Here is a 19,683-nt window from a genome sequence, read left to right as displayed (position 1 = left end):
AATACTAGTGCATTTCTTCACTCAATGTGAGTAAAATCATGTGGTAGCTGTAGTAGCCCACTGTTAAAGGTAATAGAAAATAAACATAAATGAAATAAGGTGAAACCTTTTTTATTGGACTAACTTAATGCATTTTTTTAATTAGCTTTTAAAGGTAACCCTTCTTCTGATGGGTTACCTTTGAAAGCTAATCACAAAATGAATTGTTAGTCTAATGAAAAGTATCCACTTATTTCACTTATGTTTCATTTTATTTCTATTATATATTCATTCAATGTGTATTTAAACTCTGGAATTCATTGCCAGAGAATATGTAAAAGCAGTTAGCTTAGCAGGGTTTAAAAAAGGTTTGGATAATTTCCTAAAAGCCTGTAAGCCATTATTAAGATGGATTTGCAGAAATCCACTGCTTATTCCTAGAATAAGTAGCATAAAATCTGTTTTACTCTTTTGGGATCTTGCCAGGTGCTTGTGACCTGGATTGGCCACTGTTCGAAACAGGATACTGGGCTTGATGAACCTTCCGTCTATCTTATGTTGTTATGTCTGCATATCCGTGCAGTAGCACTTTTGCCATGTCCAAGGCTGCTGTAAATCAGTTTTGCGCTGATATTCTATCATATGCATGCCCCTCCCACTGTCACACATCCCTAGTAGGTGCACGCAGTAGAAATTACATGTCCATGTTATGGAATGCCGCCTTTTGTTAGAGCAATTGCACGTGTAAATGCTAATTGCTGCCAATTAGCATCAATTAAGACAAACTATTGCTTGTTAATACCAATATCAGTTTGTTAATAAATTAAGTTATGCATCTAGTTTGCCTTATTCTGTAATTTGCACAAGCAACTTTCCACACTAAGCATAAAGCTGGGCACACTAGGTTCTAGAATCTGGGGTAAATAATTTCAGAGACACTCCACAAGTATACTAGATACACTGCAGATATACAGTACATGCTGCAAATGTGTTAAGTACAGAGGCGGTTTGAGGGCTTTATTTGCCGCACATGAATCTGACTGCTACCCTGTTAAGTGCAATAATATTATGAGAGATGACTATGAGTTCAGAGGTCGTAATTTAGTCAAGAAGTGTCGGTAATATCATAACCCATGAAAGGGAACTCTGTTGCATTGACAGAACAGCTGTTTCGAATGGATTTCCTGGTTATCCCTCCCCTGTCATTGCAGCTGTTTGACTCTCCACCCCCCCCCCTACCAAATGATCAGTCACCCAATGTCACAGGAATAATAGCCAGACCAGATATTAGAGATCAGAAATCAAGCCTCTGATCTGGCGTATCTTTTTTTTAATATCACTTAACCAAGGTAGTCTACAAAGACAATGATAGTTATACTAGGTATATGTCCTTAAGGCTATCAAGTTTTAGCAGGCTCCCATACACACAAAAAAGGAGGAGAAACAGCCATTACCTGCCCATGACCGATGGATTCCAGAGAAATGTATATTGGTATTAGATCCCAATATGTCACATTAGGATAAAAACTTGTATTGCAAAAAAACATGCACTATTAAGGAGACCTATGGCAAATTGTAACTTGGAAACACTATACATGTTTGTATCAAGTTAGGATACAACCTCGTATTGTAAACTTGTTCTGTAATTGTCAAATTGTAACCTGTCAACTATATAATATGTATGTTGAAACTGTAAGCTGTTCTGAGCTCTTTGGAGACAACGGGGTAGAAAATGAATGAATTAAAGAAAGAAAGAAAGAATGGGTCTATGTGGATACACAAAGATGTTGCTTGATGGAATAAGGGGGCATGACACATGCACGGACAGGACAGTAAAACCCGAAAAATAAGAAAAACAGAGTTAGGTTCTATGTGCCTTTTGTATGTGAGTGTAGCATGCATGACAACGCTGCCAAGAAAAGGTGAAAGCAGGGCTGTTTGTTTTCCATGATAATTCTGTACGTTGCTTTCAGTGGCTACTACATTTCCCCAATACTATATGGAAATAAAGTTGTAGTAGTGGCATGAAAGATATCTGTGTGCCTGCCATAGCTCAGAGGCCACTTACTAGGATTCACGCCCAAATATCTGCAGCTGCTCTGAGCAGGGCAAGGCATGCAAATGTGTCACCTCAAAATGCGTTGAACACAATTTGCCTGCATCTGGAGTTTAAGCATATCTTTTTTCTGTGAAATCAATCCTCCTGGGGATGAGAGAGCAAAAGGCTAAAAGGGCCATTACAAGTCCCACATGTTACTGCATTCCATCCTTCAATCCGTTTCAAAATAGCCCAGTCTAGGGAAAGAGTTAACTATTTGGATACCACAGCCTCAATTAACAGTATCCATCTAGAAACAGCTGGAGACCACATCTTCAAAATGACATCAACTGGATGGAGTCAGCCCAGAGTGGGGCTGCTAAAGCTTATGGGGACACAATTAAAAATGTGCGTGCTGGGGAAGAGGTGTGAAGGGGGAGATATTAAATAGCTACACGTTATAAATCATGGAACTCAGGCCTCTTTTGACGGAAAAGATGACAATGGATAGATTCATGAATAATTCAAGTATATATTTCTTGACAGAAAGGGTAGTAGATGCATTAAACAGAGGTGGTGGAAGTAAGGACAGTATGAGAATTCAAGAAAGCATTATCTTTGGCCACACAGAGCGTAAGAGAGGCTGTCCATTGGCTTCCGTTGTGCAGATTTCACCAAAGTGGGTGTGGCAGGAATGCCCTGCTTTGGGGGCGTGTTGCACAGGGTGCATTTGGCATGGGAGCAATGCGGAGGGTCACTGAGGGAGGAGAAGGGATTGAAGAGAATGGGCTGTTTGTTCTGTTCAGCCATACTAGAAAAGGTTCAAAGAAGAGCGACCAAGATGATAAAGGTGATGGAGCGCCTCTCAAATGAGGAAAGGCTCTGTCAAAAATTACAAAGACTAGGAGACACTCGATGAAGTTACCGGGAAATACTTTTAAAACCAATAGTAGGACATTTTTTTTCACTCAGAGAATAGTTAAGCTCTAGAATGCGTTGCCAGAGGTTGTGGTAAGAGCGGATAGCGTAGCTGGTTTTAAGAAAGGTTTGGAGGAAAAGTCCATAGTCTGTTATTTAGAAAGACAAGGGGGAAGCCACGGCTTGGATTGGTCTTTCATTGATAAGTTACTTATCCCTCATATCCCACTTAGAACACTCAGATCTTCTTCCCAAAACTTACTTTTTGTGCCTACTCTTAATACATTTGGCACTCGCAGGGACTCCTGTTTCACCGTACTGCTCCCCCCCCCCCTTACATTAGAGAGGAAGCAAGCCTAGATAAATTTAAAGGAGCTTTTAAAGCTTTTTTATATAGACACATCTTTAACAATGATCTAATCTCCTACTTTATTCTCTCTCCATTCCGTGCAGATAAACAGCAGTTTAAATAAAACTCCTACCCCCCTCCCCTTTGATCCATCCTTCTTTTTTGTTTTCTCTCCTTTACTATACCTTATTGTAGTTCACCTTTAGTCCTTTTGTGCCATGTTAGTCTGTTCTGTCTTTGTATCTGATAATATGTATTTTTGTTGTGTACCCCCTGATTTTAAATATTTTGTATAATTGCTTAGTATTATGATAGGCAATAGATCAAATAACCATTAAACTTGAAACTTGAATGTTGCTACTCCTTGGGTTTTGGCCATGTATTAATGACCTGGATTGGCCACTGTGAGAACGGGCTACTGGGCTTGATTGACCATTGGTCTGACCCAGTAAGGCTATTCTTATGTTCTTATTTGATGATTCTACAAAGTGGTAACTAAGGTGGGAATTCATCAATGGGCGCTAGCGCGGTAGAATGCGCTAATCACGTGCAGCCCCGTTTTAAACCCACTTGCTCGCATCGCAGGGAAGGCGGCAGAGATCCAGGGCTCGGAGCAGAGAGGACATGGGGGAGAAAGCAGGGCTGGAACATCAGGATTGGACAGGCTTCCATTTTGTTGCTTGCAGAAAAAAAAACCCTGAGACTGACTGCTAAGATCAGACATGGCTGAAAGATCAGGGCAGCAATAGAGCAGGAGAGTCGGCAGAGACGTGTGCCACTGGTCCCCAGCAGTTGCTTCTTCTCTTGATCGGCCAGCCCAATCGGTGTCCCAAATTTATTTTGTGAAATCAGGTCCCTGCCTACTTTGCATGCCGTTCTCCTCATTTGCATGCACGGATCGGAAGCAGATCGCAGGAAAGGATAGTGACTCGGGCCAGAGGGAAATCGTGTCGCAAACCGATCGGTACACGATTGGTTTGCTTTGTGAATCTAGCCCTATAACACTATAAGCTTTTATTTGCCATACAGCTACTACGCCAATTCTATGGAATAGTGCCTAGAACATACATGTGTAAAAGTCACTTTGTGATGTCATTCAAGCACATATGTATACACTATTAATGCCTATATTTAGGCAACTACATCCAGTACTATTGGAGGAGAGATCACTAAAATAAATATTCCCTGCTCCTTTCAAGCAGCAGCTTCACTGCAAAAACTAGCAAAAAGCAAAGGATTTTTTAAAATCAAAGTCTTTTTTGAAATCTATCAGCCAAGGAGGAGCTTGAGGTCACAAAATAGCATGAAAGGATGCTCGGGAGGGGGGGGGAAATAGTGATTTCTCATTCCAGGATTGGTGGGACTATGTTATTGGTAGGAGGTGCAAAAGTCTGGAATGCTCTGCCAGGTGTTTTGCGATTTTGCACTGTCAGAAAGGGTTTTAAGGAGAGGTTGAAGATACAAAATTGCTTGTTAGTGCCTTTCTTCTAAGTTGAGATTTTACATAATGTAAATACCTGCTAATATATTATCTGATTAATGATCAACAGTTTTTATAATTGGTTAAAATGTTTGTTTGTTCAACATTTATGACTGTGATTATGTAAACCGTATAGATAATATATGTATATACATTTTTTAAAATAAATATTATTCAATTAAGAGAAATGCTACACTGGAGAAAAAGTCACAAGTTAAAGACAAAAATAAGCCTACACATAACACATCACAGCAGAGAAGAACACAGCAACACCTCCAGGGGCCGAACGTCTTTCAGGAGTACCCCACTGACCTTATGGATCACAACTGTCCAAGATAGGGAGACATGAGAAATCAAAATGATTAAACATTTCAAAGCCCTGGGATTCCTCACCCAGTGGTCCTCGCTGGTCTTGTCAGCACTCTTAACGTAGCGCCCTTCCCCCATTGAAAAGTCACATATAGGGGCCGGATGCAAACATCAGTGTATTCCTGATTTCCCTGTACTAGCCTGGCTCTTGATAAAACACGAGGCTTCAGCGCAGGCGAATCAGTTAAAGCCACCAAGCTAGTGCAATGGGGACGCAAAACAGACAAAGAGCCAAATTTGTAACTGCTTCTGGTGTAAAAGCCACACCAAAATGTTGATGCGTGTTTTTACTGTCCTTCTCTCTCTGATCTTTACTCCAGCCTAGAACTGGGATAAAATACAGCATTGGCGCAAAGGGTCATCTAGCTGCCCAGGAGGGAGAAATAAAATGATTTCCCCTCCCCCAGACACCACTGGCTCAGGCACTCCAGCACAGGGCACAGGTTTTATTTAGATTTGAGTCGATCGCTTATCAAATTCCTAAGCAATCTGCAATATTAAAAAGGAGACAGATAATTTAAAACAAACAGGCATTCAACAATAATACAAAACCATGGTGAAACAAAAGGAAAGGAGGGAGAAATACATTCATGATAGGATAGAAGAACATGTAAGGAAAAAACAAAAGGGGAAGGGAAAAGAAATGTGTAGAACAGAGATCCTTCAGCAGAGTGACGTCCCACCTCCACAGATCAATAATACTTTTCGTTCTGGGAAAAATCCAGCAGCATCCCGCTCTTCTTGCCACCATTTGGAAAATGGTCATGCCAGACCCTTAGCTGTGCATCTTTTTTTTTGAAAATATTTTTATTGTAGAAACATTGCACATAATCCACCCACAAAAAGAGGTCAGAAAGCAGTACAACTAGACAACAGTAACCCTAGAAGCAGAGCAAAACAAAAGTGAGAACCACTCCCATGCAAGATCCCAAGTTTTATAATGCAAAAGACCCCCCAACTCCTCCCAAACTCCCCTCCCTCAACTCCTCTCTCCTTGCGTCCCTGGACTCCGACCTGGTCTAAAAGGAACTCCAACACTCCAAATACGCCGCTGATTTCCAACTGGTTGCACTCTGCTTGCCTCCCAAAGTGCCATTTGAGACATATGAGCCCACCATTGTTGGACTGTAGAGTTCGCCTCCCCCACCCAATGTTTCAGGATAAACTTTTCCGTAAGCCCTAGGGCCACTAATACAAAACGCCAACAGGGCTCCGCAATACCAGCCTCAATCAAGGGACTCGTGACACCCAGCAGCAAAGTCCTATAGGACCACTCTAGGGACCGACCCAAGACAACCTCCACCGTCTGAAGCACCTGCACCCACAGACTCCCCAATTGGGAGCATTCCAAGAAATGATGTACCATTGTACCCCACAAAGCCAGGAAGCTCAGGCAACAAGCACCAGGCCACAAAACCATCCTACACCCTTTTAGTCTCATGATGTAGGCCTTGTGCAAAATGTTATGATGCATCTCATGTAAGCCCGCATTAGGAGAGGCCCCTCCAGTGTCCACAAAGCTCAGGCCAGCTCATCTCCCATAACCTCACTCAATTCAGCTCCCCAGTCCTCCACCAGCAAGTCCAAAAACCGAGTGCGCTTCCAGGACTGTCCAAGCTTATACCAGCCCGAAAGTGTGTTAAAGTCAGATGGGACAGAAAGAAAGATCTGGTCCAGAGGGAGAAAGTAGGCAGCAGCCGACCAGGTGAACGCAATGAGGAACAATAGCTGCGAAGCTGAAGATAAGTAAACACCGACCCTGCCGGCCAATTCCAATGCTCCCTGCAGGACTGAAAAGAGGGGACCGACCCCGAATCCAACTCAGCAACCTGCCCAACAAACCAACATCCAGACTGATGGGCTCTGAAGAAAAAGGTAGCCACTGAGCCAGCAGGGAAGCTAGGGTTAGCCACAAACTCCAGAAAAGGCGATGGGCCCACTTAACCTCCCAAAGAAGACCGCCACCAACACCACACAGCCAGCAATGACCGCAGCACGTTTCAAGCCCCAGGACACAAAGCGTTAAAAGCAGAAACCGGAGTAGCCAGTAGGGACCAGAACCCCGTCGGTGCAAACTTAACAGGCTCCAGAGTATACCTCATGTACCCACCGCAGTAAAGCAGCCACATTATACATGCGCAGATCAGGGAGGTTGACTCCACCCCTATCATGGCCTCTAACCCTCTTCCCCTCCCCCATCCCCCGCTATCCACCAGCCAACCCATGCACACACATACACCCACAACCCTGTACCACCCACCTTCCACAGAGTAAAAGACCACGTTCACACAGACACCCTCCCCCCCAACTGACTCTCTCCTCCTACAAACCCCCATCTTGGTAAACAGTACCATGAACCAGTCAACAACCTGTATCCCCAAAACAAGTGAAAAAGGATACAAAATCCCCAGCTTTCCACCAGGTCAGGAAGGGCGGAATCAGAAACTCCCTCCAGGACCCCTAAGATGTGAATATTTTTCCCTCGGGCCCTGTTCTGCTCATCGACCCTGCTCATCGACTCACTCGGGTCTCCAGGGTTGCAATTTGGGCATCCGAGGTCACCATGCGGTCCTCTTGGGCTCAGATATGTTCCTCTACCTGCTGGCTTTGCGTGACATGTCCAGCCAAAGCATCCTTCAGTTCCTCCATTGAGATATGCAGCTTAGCCAGCTTACCGTCCACGAGCAGCGATAAGTGTCGACTTGACACCTGCATCAGATTGTCTGCTGTACGATTCGGTGATGCCTCCATTTGCGTCTCCGCCAATTTGCAGGAATGAGCCACGCTACCCTTAAGCACCCTGGGAATTTTCAGCGGCATCCCCCTCGCCACTAACTAGGAAGCATTGCGCGATATGTAGCCAGAGTGAACCACCGTGGCGAGAGCAAGCTCCGACAGCAATTAAAGATTCAAGTACAGGTTGCAAGTAGCATAAAGAGGATTTTTTTTTGGAGAATTGGAGCAGAGCTCTGTGCCCAGTGTCCGCTCAGGTACCAGCCATCATGTGACCCCCTTAGCTGTGCATCTTGACTTGAGATACAGGTAGGGAATCAGGCATCACCTGGGGGGGCCACATTGGTCTTCTATCTAGTTTGTCGCTTTCTGGTTACTCATCCACCTCCCTTTCTTTATCCCTATCGCTTTCTTTTCTTCCCCCTTCCACTCCTTCCCTTGGTTACTGCTGTTAGAATGCTTTCCATTGTTCACTTTGATAACATCTTTTTTTTTTTTTTGCTAATAACTGACCTGAAGTCAAAAAAGTACTTTGTCAAATAAAAAAGTATCATCTTATTTTCCTTTGTTTTGTTTCTATTTACGAGGGCCGACTGAAAAGTAATGAGACTGTTATTTTTATTCAGAATCAGATGACTGCACAGGATCTGAACATGTTTCTTTTTCAAAGTAGCGTCCTTCACATTCAATACATTTTTTTGAAGTGTTTCAAAAATGATTCAAAGATGTGAAGTGGACTTGTTTTGCGACATCACTTTTAGCGCTGCAGCTGTGGCATTCTTCACTCCATCATTTGAAGAGAACTTCTTTCTGCGCAATTGCAGTATGCTTGCCGAAACATTTCAAGAGTTTCATTACCGCTCTTTCCACGTTTAACACAAAATTCAATCACACACCTCTGGCATACTCTCACAGACATGCCTTCCTCATCCACCATGATGAAGCGCACAATTTACTGGGTTACTGGTTATGCTACCAGCTCTTACCTGTGCAAGATCCACCCCACCCTTCAAACTGCTCCTAGACTGTAACTGTCATCATAAAGGAAGATGAGGTGGCTTTCACATTACAGGTTTGTTTGGGTTTTTTTTGCTTTTATCTAAGACTTTACAAAGCCAAGTTATTGTTTTTAGGGCCAGTCACAGCGGTATAAGCGTAGGAGTTCTTCCCGCTACAGCTGGCACTAAAAACACTAGCGTGGCTTTGTAAAGGAGTGGGTAAAGTAGATTTTGTTTAAACATTTCTGAAGTTTGCAGCCTTACATTAACCTGTAGATAAGCACACTCCCCTCAGCTACACCCCTGGTTCCAGTAAGGAAGATAAACTGGCATCAAGATATAAGCAACCTCAATGCCATACATTGAGCATTCATTCTATAACAAGATCCTGGCACAAAAATTACAAAGACTAGGGGACACTCGATGAGGTTACAGGGAAATACTTTTAAAACCAAAAAGAGAAAATCTTTTTTTTCACTCACAGAACAGTTAAGCTCTGGAACACTTTCTCAGAGGATGTGGTAAGAGCGGATAACGTAGCTGGTTTTAAGAAAGGTTTGGACAATTTCCTGGAGGAAAAGTCCATAGTATGTTATTAAGACATGAGGGAAGTCTCTGCTTGCCCTGGATTGGTAGCATGGAATGTTGCTATTCCTTGGGTTTTGGCCAGGTACTAGGGACTTGGATTGGCCACCGTGAGAACAGGCTACTGGGCTTGATGGACCATTGATTTGATCCAGTATGATTACGGTAGTCTTAAGTTCTTATGATAGAATACTAGCATAAGTCAGCATGGTGCGCCTAAAGGCAGGCAACAACAGTTACGCCAAGTCCATGGCAGCCATACCTGTTGTGCCTAAGAGTTCCCTGAAATGCACAAAACGCATAACATTCTAAGTTATGCAAATATCTCAGAGACATGCCCATGACTCTACCCATGTATTCCCTCCCACTTATATGCAAAGCTCAAAACTCGGCACTGAAAAAAGACTGGTGCTATGTGCGATTACATAAAGGGCGCATGCCTTCTACAGACCTGAGCCTATCACTGATTCCTCTGTCCAAATTTTAAGCACCAGTACACCTGCTAAAATCTGGTGTAAATGTCGGTGCATATGGTGGGTGAACTGCGCCAGAATTCTTTCACTAGGCGCATAACTTTTGGAATGCCCATGCCATGCCTGTGCCCCTCCCTTTTGAGATTCATATTATAGGAGTTAGGCATAGGTTATAGAATAGCATGCAGTCAGATGCATGCACAAATTCTAATGGGTGCCAATTAACTTCAACAATTGGTTATTACCACCTAATTACTGATGGTTTTGAGCTGGTGGTCATATATACTGTATAGAATCCTGGGGTATTGTATTTATTTATCAGGATTTATTAACTGCCTTTATGAAGAGATTCACTCAAGTGGTATACAGCAAATACAATGCAACATAAAACATAATGTTATAATGCCTCCGTATCACTCCATGGTGCGTCCTCACCTGGAATATTACATTCAATTCTGGTCTCCTTATCTCAAGAAAGATAAAGCAGAACTAGAAAAGGATCAAAAAAGAGCAACCAAGATGATAAAGGGGATAGAACTCCTCTCATATGAGGAAAGACTAAAAAGGTTAGGACTCTTCAGCTTGGAAAAGAGATGGCTGAGGGGAGATATGATTGAAGTCTACAAAATCCTGAGTGGAGTAGAACGGATACAAGTGGATCGATTTTTCACTCCATCAAAAAGTACAAAGACTAGGGGACACTCGATGAAGTTACAGGGAAATACTTTTAAAACCAATAGGAGGAAATATTTTTTCACTCAGAGAATAGTTAAGCTCTACAACGCATTGCCAGAGGATATGTTAAGAGCAGATAGCGTAGCCAGTTTTAAGAAAGGTTTGGACAAGTTCCTGGAGGAAAAGTCCATAGTCTGCTATTGAGACAGACATGGGGCAAGCCACTGCTTGTCCTAGATCGGTGGCATGAAATGTTGCTACTTCTTAGGTTTTGTCCAGGTACTAGTGACATGGATTGGCCACCGTGAGAATGGGCTACTGGACTTGACAGACCTTTGGTCTGACCCAGTAAGGCTATTCTTATGTTCTTATGTACAATTTTATTAACAGTATAACAGTAGTAAAAAGACAAAATATAAAACCAATGAATGAATGAGGTAAACTCAAAATCAACAAACTGAGACTTAATAATAAGACTACCATGAAGCAGTTTAAAAAATATACCGTATTTTTCACTCCATAAGATGCACCAGACCATAAGAAGCACCCTAGATTTAGAGTAGGAAACCAGAAAAAAAAAAACATTCTGAACCAAATTGTGTACTAATATATACCAGGTTCTGCACCCAGCCCCCCTCACTCTCTGCCAGGCTCTGCACCCTGTCTCCACTTCCGTGCCAGGTTGTTCCTTTCATTTTTCATATACACACAGCAGATATAAATTATCAAAACTGACACATTTTAATCACTAAATTGAAAATAAAATCATTTTTCCTACCTTTGTGGGTCTGGTGATTTCATGAGTCTCCTTCCTTCCTTTCTTCCTTCAGGCCCAACAATTGTCCCTTTTTATTTCCTCCCTACCATGTCCCAAGTTTGTGCCTCCTCACTGCCTTCTATCCTTTGTCCTTCGACCTACCTCACTCCCATGTCCCAAGTTCTTGCCTCCTCACTGTCTACAATCCTTTGTCAGTTCTGACACCGGGAGAAGGCTTGTGGGCCGGCAACGTGCAATCGCTGCACGTTGGCCCTTCCCTTCCCTTCTTTAAGTAGCGGCGCAGGGGCGGACCTGGGCCAGAGAAGGAATTGGTGGAGGGTAGGCAGGCTTCAACAGGGCAGGGAGGGAGGAAGGCAGTGTCCAGCGCAGCACACTGGCCCTTCCCTTCCCTTCCTGGAGATGCAGCGCAGTGGCGGCCAGAAGGGAGCAGTGGCGGCAGGCAGGCGGTAGTCAGCTCGCATACCCCCGACGCATGGGGTGGGTGGGGTATTGTTGGTTTTTTTTTTAAGTTAACCTTCACTTCATAAGACACCCAAATTTCCACCAAATTTTGGATGGAAAAAAGTGTGTCTTATGAAGCGAAAAATACAGTACTTATTAACAGTATTGAAATAAGAGATACATAATGTCAGCATAATACTTACGAAATACCTAATAAGCACAAATCAGAACATTCAAATAACAGATACGACGCTAATGCTTTTCTACAAAACAGCTTATTCTATAGCCGAGAGGCCAAGTGCAGATATTAGATGGGGACAAGATAGGTGGTATGGAGTCCATTGGGATAAACAGATGGAAGGCTAAACTCAAGGTAAGTTATTCATACAGTTAAACAAGATGTAAGGAACTGATTTTGTTAAGAGTAAGTGTAGCATGCTAGTTCTGGTACAGAATGAGTGTACGGTAGAGAATGACACAGTGACAGATAACTGCAGGAAAATATCCCCGTGTCATTCTTTAAGGAGAGAGGGAAGAATCAGTGAATGAATGGACAAAGCCACTGACCCTCAAGTCTTGCATTGAAGAATGCTAGTATAGAAGGACTGAGGTTGAGATAGACATTAAAGAATGACACCGAAAGGTTAGAACATAAGACTATAAGTGTTGTCATACTGGGACAGACCAAAGGTCCATCAAGCCCAGTATTCTGTTTCCAACAGTGGCCAACCCAGGTTCCAAGTACCTGGAAGAAACCCATAGAGTAGCAAGATTCCAGAGCTGAGACTGTGATGTCATAATGCCTCATTCTACCAATGCCTAAGAGCCAACCTCATCAGTGATGTCACAGTGGCTTCATTATCCTATATTTGGCTCAAATAAGAATCAGTGTACGAATGGGTTCAGCCACTGATCCTCAAGAGAAACACTAACAGCATGGGTAGAAGACTGGCTTAGCGGCAGCCTTCAAAGGGTGATGATAAACGGTACTCCCTCAAAAACGTCGGAAGTGGCCAGTGGAGTACCGCAGGGCTTGGTCTTGGACCCAATACTATTCAATATATTTGTAAGGGTTCTGCCTCAGGGACTTCGAGGCAAAATTACATTATTCGCTGATGACGCTAAACTATGCAACATTGTGGGCAGCGCAGGAGAACCTAACGGCGCAACCATGCCCGACACCATGGAACAGGACCTACTTTTACTAGAACAATGGTCCAGTACTTGGCAACTGAATTTTAATGCCAAAAAATGTAAGGTAATGCACCTTGGTAACGGAAATCCATGCAGAACGAACACCCTGAATGGTGAAAACCTAACAAGAACTGCAGCAGAACAGGACTTGGGAGTTCTCATCCGGGAAGATATGAAAGCTGCCAATCAGGTGGAGAAAGATTCAGCAAAAATTAGACAAATGCTGGGCTGCATAAGAAGGAGCTTATCAGCCGAAAGCCTGAAGTTATACTGCCGTTGTACAGATCCATGATGAGACCTCTCTTGGAGTACTGTGTTCAGTTTTGGAGGCCACATTATCATACGGATGTGAAGAGAATGGAGTCGATTCAGGGAATGGCCACTACGATGGTTTCAGGACTCAAAGATCTCCCATACGAAGAACATCTGAACAGGCTGCGCTTATATTCTCTCGAAGAGCGCAGAGAAAGGGGGGACATGATAGAAACATTCAAATACATCACGGGCCGCATTGAGGTGGAAGAAGAAATCTTTTATCCTAAGGGTCCCACGGCGAAAAGAGGGCACCCGCTAAAACTCGGGGGGGGAGGGAGATTTCATGGGGACACCAGGAAATACTTCTTTACCGAAAGGGTAATTGATCGATGGAATGGTCTTCCACGTCAGGTAGATGAGACCAGTACCACGCTCGACTTCAAGGGACGATGGGAACGTCTGGTGGGGTCACTCCAGAGGAATGCTTAAAAGATGGATTCTCGAGGAGGGAGGTGAGTGGGCAGACTTGTTGGGCCATCGGCCCTTTTCTGCTGTCATACTCTATGTTTCTATGTCTCTAAGCCTTGCATTGAAGAATGCTGATGGAGAAGGACTGAGGTTGAGATAGACACTAAAGAATGACACGGGATAGTTTCCCATGGTTATCCATGGGGATGGTGACAAATTCTGTCATGTCATTCTCTAGTGTACAGTCAATCATCCTATGTACTAAAGGCTTGGGTGAAGAGCCAGGCTTTCACCTGCTTCCTGAAGTAGAGGAAATCTGGAGTTAGAGGTAGCCCCTCTGGGAGTAAATTCCAGAGCGTGGGGACTACTCCTAAGAAGAGAACAGCACCTAACACTTAGGTGCATAAATATAATTAGTGACATTATTTATGTGCATAAGTGCACCTATTCTATAAATTGATGTCCTTAATTTTACACATACCATATAGAACTGCTCTTACTAAGCTTACATTATAGGTATTCTGATATCAACATGTCACTGGAAGAAATGCTGGAATTCAAACTGTAATGCTAATTTTCATGTGCAAATATTCAAGAAATCATTTTAATTTTCCTGGAACTTTTCATATAAACAAGATCCCAACAACTTTTACGATTTAAGCCATAGACCAGTGTCATTAATTTTTAAGTTGGGGCCACTTTGGTTTCCAATGAACTGAAGGAGAGCCGCCAAATATCTTTCCATGTGGAGCCATGACACTGCTAACCAGTGTATGCCAATGACATCCATCCAGACTTTATTGAGATATACTCTTGATGGTTGTGAGCATTTCCAAATGCATTGAGAAATGCCTTGTCCTTCAAGCATGCACTCCTCCACATCTACTGCAGAGGGTTGGAGTAAAGGGTCAATACTCTGACTGGCGGGGAGTCACGAGCGGTGTGCCACAGGGATCGGTGCTGGGGCCGTTACTCTTTAACATATTCATCAATGACCTGGAAAAGGAGGCAAAGTGTGAGGTTATAAAATTCGCAGACGATACCAAACTGTGCGGCAGAGTTAGGACCAGGGAGGAGTGTGAGGACCTACAAAGAGACCTGGACAAGCTGGAAGACTGGGCAAACAAATGGCAAATGCGCTTCAACGTGGACAAATGCAAGGTCATGCATATAGGGAAAAAGAACCCGTTGTTCAGCTACAAATTGGGGGGGGTATTGATGGAGACAGCAGACTTGAGAGAGACTTGGGTGTGCTGGTGGATGCATCACTGAAGCCATCTGCACAGTGCGCAGCAGCCTCGAAAAAAGCCAACAGGATGCTGGGCATCATAAAAAAGGGCATAACAACCAGAACACGGGAAGTCATCATGCCATTGTATCGAGCGATGGTGCGTCCGCATCTGGAATACTGCGTTCAGTACTGGTCGCCGCACCTCAAGAAGGACATGGCGGTACTTGAGAGAGTCCAAAGGAGAGCAACGAGAATGGTAAAAGGGCTGGAACACTGCTCATACGCCGAGAGGCTGGATAGGCTGGGGCTCTTCTCTCTGGAAAAAAGGAGGCTCAGGGGAGATATGATAGAGACCTTCAAGATCATGAGGGGCATAGAGAGGGTGGATAGGGACAGATTCTTCAGACTGAAGGGGACAGCAAATACAAGGGGGCATTCTGAGAAACTGAAGGGAGATAGGTTCAGAACAAATGCAAGGAAGTTCTTTTTCACCCAGAGGGTCGTGGACACTTGGAATGCGCTACCGGAGGAAGTGATCAGGCAGGGTACGGTCCAAGGATTCAAACAGGGATTGGACGGATTCCTGAGGGATAAAGGGATCATGGGATACTGAGGGAGGAGCTGGGATGTAACAAAAGTATAGAAAGTTTGTCAGGTAATGAGTATAAACCAACCAGGTCGTGCATGTGCAGGACCGGAGGGCTGGGACTTCGATGGGAAGGCAGGACCAAATTGGGAGGCCAAGGTGGCAGGGGAGCCCCTTCAGATGATTCAGACAGGTCGTGATCTGTTTGGGCCGCCGCGGGAGCGGACTGCTGGGCAGGATGGACCTATGGTCTGACCCGGCAGAGGCACTGCTTATGTTCTTATGTACTTTTTCCTTTTTGTCCTGAGCCTGGGTAGAGAGAGGCAGAGAAGTAGATTTTAAAAACCTAGAAAGACAAAGAGGGCCACCACAGACTGCCATAGATGGAGCTCAACTAGGAGGGGTGTGAATCATCTGCAGTGGGGTTGTGGAATGCTGAGATATCTGGCCCCACCCTGAAAGTGCAAGGGATGGGGAATCCATGCTTATTTGCCCCTACCAAGACATGTACAAGATAGAAAGAGAGAGAGAGAGAGCTGTACACAGCAGGTCTAGTAGCACATCTGTAACTTCATCGAGTGTCCCCTAGTCTTTGTAATTTTTGACAGAGTGAAAAATCGATCCACTTGTACCCATTCTACTCCACTCACGATTTTGTAGACTTCAATCATATCTCCCCTCAGCTGTCTCTTTTTCAAGCTGAAGAGCCCTAACCTTTTGATGCAGACTTTGCAACATTTTCTGTGCCATTCTCTGGACCCCCTTGCAGAGGTATAACCTCCAGAACTGATCGTTCTGCCCCTTTCCTGGAAGGAGTGGCATAGTGGTTAGAACTACAGCCTCAGCACACTGAGTTGTGGGTTCAAATCCTGCACTGCTCCTTGGTGACCTGGGCAAGTCACTCAATCCTCTGCCCCAGGTATATTAGATAGATTGTGAGTCCAACGGGACAGACAGGGAAAATGCTGATTGTAAACCGCTTAGGTAATAATAATAACACCCTACAATCCCACAGTTTCACTTTCTTGCAATGAAAAGGCACTATCAAACTATACGTAGTCTCTCTTCTGGATGGTGTGCATCAATTTCTCACCTCCCCATCCCCATCCCCATCTTGTACTACTCCCTTGGATTTCAGAACTAGAACAATGAAATAGTGGTGCAGATAAAGCATTAGTGATAGAAAGGCAGTTCCGGAAGCCTCCTCTAAGGCACTGATTCTGTAGCTCTTTCTCTAAAAGTATGTGCTACTGAACACTGAATTGCAGGAAAATCCTAACGGTTAAAGCCTCAGACTGATAACCATGGAGAAAGCACAGTTCAAACCCCACTGCTACTTCTTGTGATGGTGGGTAAATTACTTAACCCTGCAAGCCCTCTGAGAGCAGGAAAAATCCCCACTGTATGGATTTGTGACTTGCCTTGAGCTACAGCTGAAAATGCTCAGTCTGTATTAGATCTAATATCAAAGTTATCTCAACCCTAAAGGCCGTTTGTCTTTGCTTCATTGCTGCCTTTCCGAGCTGAAGTTCTTCTAACCCAGTGGTCTCAAACTCGTGGCCCAGGTACTGTTTTGAGTTTCTTGATCATATGTCTCTTTAGCTACAAACTACAATATTATTATTAAGACTTAGCCAAAAGGAAAGATTTATAAACTATTAAGAGTTTTACCTCATGCAAAATTGTCATTTCTTTAATAAGACATTAACTATTCTTTTTCTGAGTCCCTCCAAGTCCCTCCAAATCCAAAATGTGGCCCTGCAATGGGTTTGAGTTGGAGATCACTGGGGGGAAAAGTGCAGGAAAGACGATTTTAGGCTCAGCAGCCAACAGCTGAAGGCAGGAGGGAATGAACAGGCTGCGATCTCCTAGTGGTGAAAGCGAGGGATCTCTGCCTCGGGACTCCAGCTCTTTTTCTCCATGGTTACAGACACCTGACTACAGCAGAAGCAAAAGGTAGCGAGAGTGCCGCTCTCGTCTGTGCCGGGGAGGGACGAACAGGATTCCCTTCAAACATGCACGCACACGCCCTTCGGATCATATCCACAAAAGCAGGACCTGAGGCTTATGAGTACATACCTCCCCCACCACCATCCCCAGACACACAATGCATAAGCTTTCCCTGAGCCCTATACACACACACACACACACAAAAAAAAAAAAAAAAGGGAAAAGACTGAAATCCCTTACCATTCTGGACCTGCTGCCAGTCAGGTGCTTATCCAGGGACACCTTCCCCACTGTGGTTAGGTGAGGTGAGGGATTCCCCAGTTCCAAGAAGGGAAACCTGGTAAAGGGGGGAAAACTGGGAAAAGGGGAAAGAGAGGAAGAAAGGGGCTGGACCGCTCTTCTAGTATATTGCACGAAGGACTGTGTTAAAGCAACAGAGTGTGATGAGGAGGGAGGGGAAAGGAAGAAGGAGGGGGAAGGGATTCTTTGACTGGGAGGCTGCCTCGTGTAAAATGCTTTTTTCTCTGACTCTCAATGAACGAGCGATGAAAGCTAATGATTGTGCATGTTAGAGACACAACTTTTAAGTGAAAATGGAAGGAGGGAAAGAAACTGAGTCTTTACAGTATAAATTCTAAGTGGGCAGATGACCCAAGCAGGTGATCGCCCCTGGATAGTCTAGGAGCTGGTAGCCATGCATGTGAGTGATAATAGTGGATCAGCGGCACGATGAGCATAAAAGATCCCTGATGAATGCCCGACGGTGAATTCAAGTCTCCTGGTGCAGAAATGTCATCTGCACACTTCACACACACACTTGCTTGGGAGGCATTGAAGAAACATGCAAATATTTACAAGCAGAGGCACACATTATCTAATTCATTATCTAAACACGGTAGAAAGTAGTTTTAAAATTAAGCTTTGAAGACAGCCTCCATGACAGTGCTGTGAAATGACTACGATTCCCACAAATAGTTTCTGCTCCCTGGGCTGGCAAGAGCTAGAAATGCTGTAGGATTTCTACACACAGCTAAAACAGCTGAAGGGTAATTCTATAATCTAGTGTGCTTAAATGTCTAGAGTTAGCACCTTCACACTTATTGGGGAAAACGCTAGCAGGTCACCTAATCGCTATACTGTAAGGTGGCATGGGTCAGGGCATAAATGCAAGGGGTATGTACAAGGATCTCGCATGGTCCAGAATATCTTCTTGTGACTGTGACCTCATGATTACAGCCAAATAACATGATTTGGAAGGGCAGAATAATGATGCAAATGTGGGTTTTGGGACCTCTTGTGGGGGACCTAACCAGCAGTTTGGAAAGTTCTCTGCAAGTTATGAGCGTACCTGTGTATTTAGGTGACTGCAGTTATGCCAGTGTGTAAAATGTAAGGCCCACTGATACTAGATTATGCTAATATTCTATAATGGTATCTGAGCACCCACATACTGTTATAGAATGGGTTCTCAGGGAACCTAGGAAAAAACATTTTTTTATTGAACAGAGAAATAAACAACGAATACAACAAAAGGTACAGTAAATGTTCAAAAGTTTGGCGATATACAGCAATAGATCCCCGTATTTTGCTATTTCATATGAGTTGCCTTTTGCTTATTACTAATAAACCTATCTTATAACAGCTATTTGGTTTATTGAGAGAATTTGTCTGTTTATGGTAAGATTTCACAGCATCTTATCACTTCAGTTCTGTGGTCTGGCATCTCGCCATTTCTCCCTCTCTCTTCTCCACCACTATCATGTCCAACAATTCTCCCTCTTTTTTCCTTTCCCCATATACATCATCTCTCTTTCCCTCTCACGCCACATATCTATGCCCAACAAGCCTCCTCCGTTCCTTTTCCCTCCCCCACCAGCAGCATTTTTTTCTCTCCCTTCCCACTACTCCACCTGTGCATCACTCTTTTCCTCCTTTCCTAACACCATCCCCAGCCCATGCATTTGTCCTACCCAACCCTCTCCCAATACGTGCAGTATCTGTCTTTCCCAACCCATTGAGCATCTGTCCTCCCTGTCTTCCCAACTCCCTATCCCCTGCACCCAGCCTCTCCCTGCCAGGCTCTGCATCTAGCCCCTCCTCCCTCCCCCATCAGACTCTGCACCCAGCCCCCTCCCAGAATCTACGCCTAGCCACAGCCACCCCCTCACCTCCCCAACTCTGCA

General features: G+C 44.1%; 1 protein-coding gene across 3 annotated transcripts in view; it reads right to left on the bottom strand.

Annotated features, from left to right (window-relative positions):
- The window catches only part of SEMA4B (semaphorin 4B), a 321,358-nt gene that overhangs the window by 261,453 nt on the left and 40,222 nt on the right, over nt 1-19,683 (bottom strand). The window contains exon 1 of one of the 3 annotated variants that reach the window (XM_033919911.1): nt 17,741-17,834. The exons of the other annotated variants lie outside the window; for them this stretch is intronic. The gene's annotated coding sequence lies outside the window, so the exon portion shown is untranslated. Of the gene's footprint in view, nt 1-17,740; nt 17,835-19,683 lie in introns of those variants that run through there. 3 annotated transcript variants of the gene reach the window in all.

The sequence above is a fragment of the Geotrypetes seraphini genome, chromosome 14 (genome assembly GCF_902459505.1).
Source record: "Geotrypetes seraphini chromosome 14, aGeoSer1.1, whole genome shotgun sequence".
In the NCBI taxonomy this organism is placed as follows: Eukaryota; Metazoa; Chordata; class Amphibia; order Gymnophiona; family Dermophiidae; genus Geotrypetes; species Geotrypetes seraphini.
Note: the sequence above shows the minus strand (reverse complement) of the source record. Positions and strands in the feature narration are given on the sequence as shown.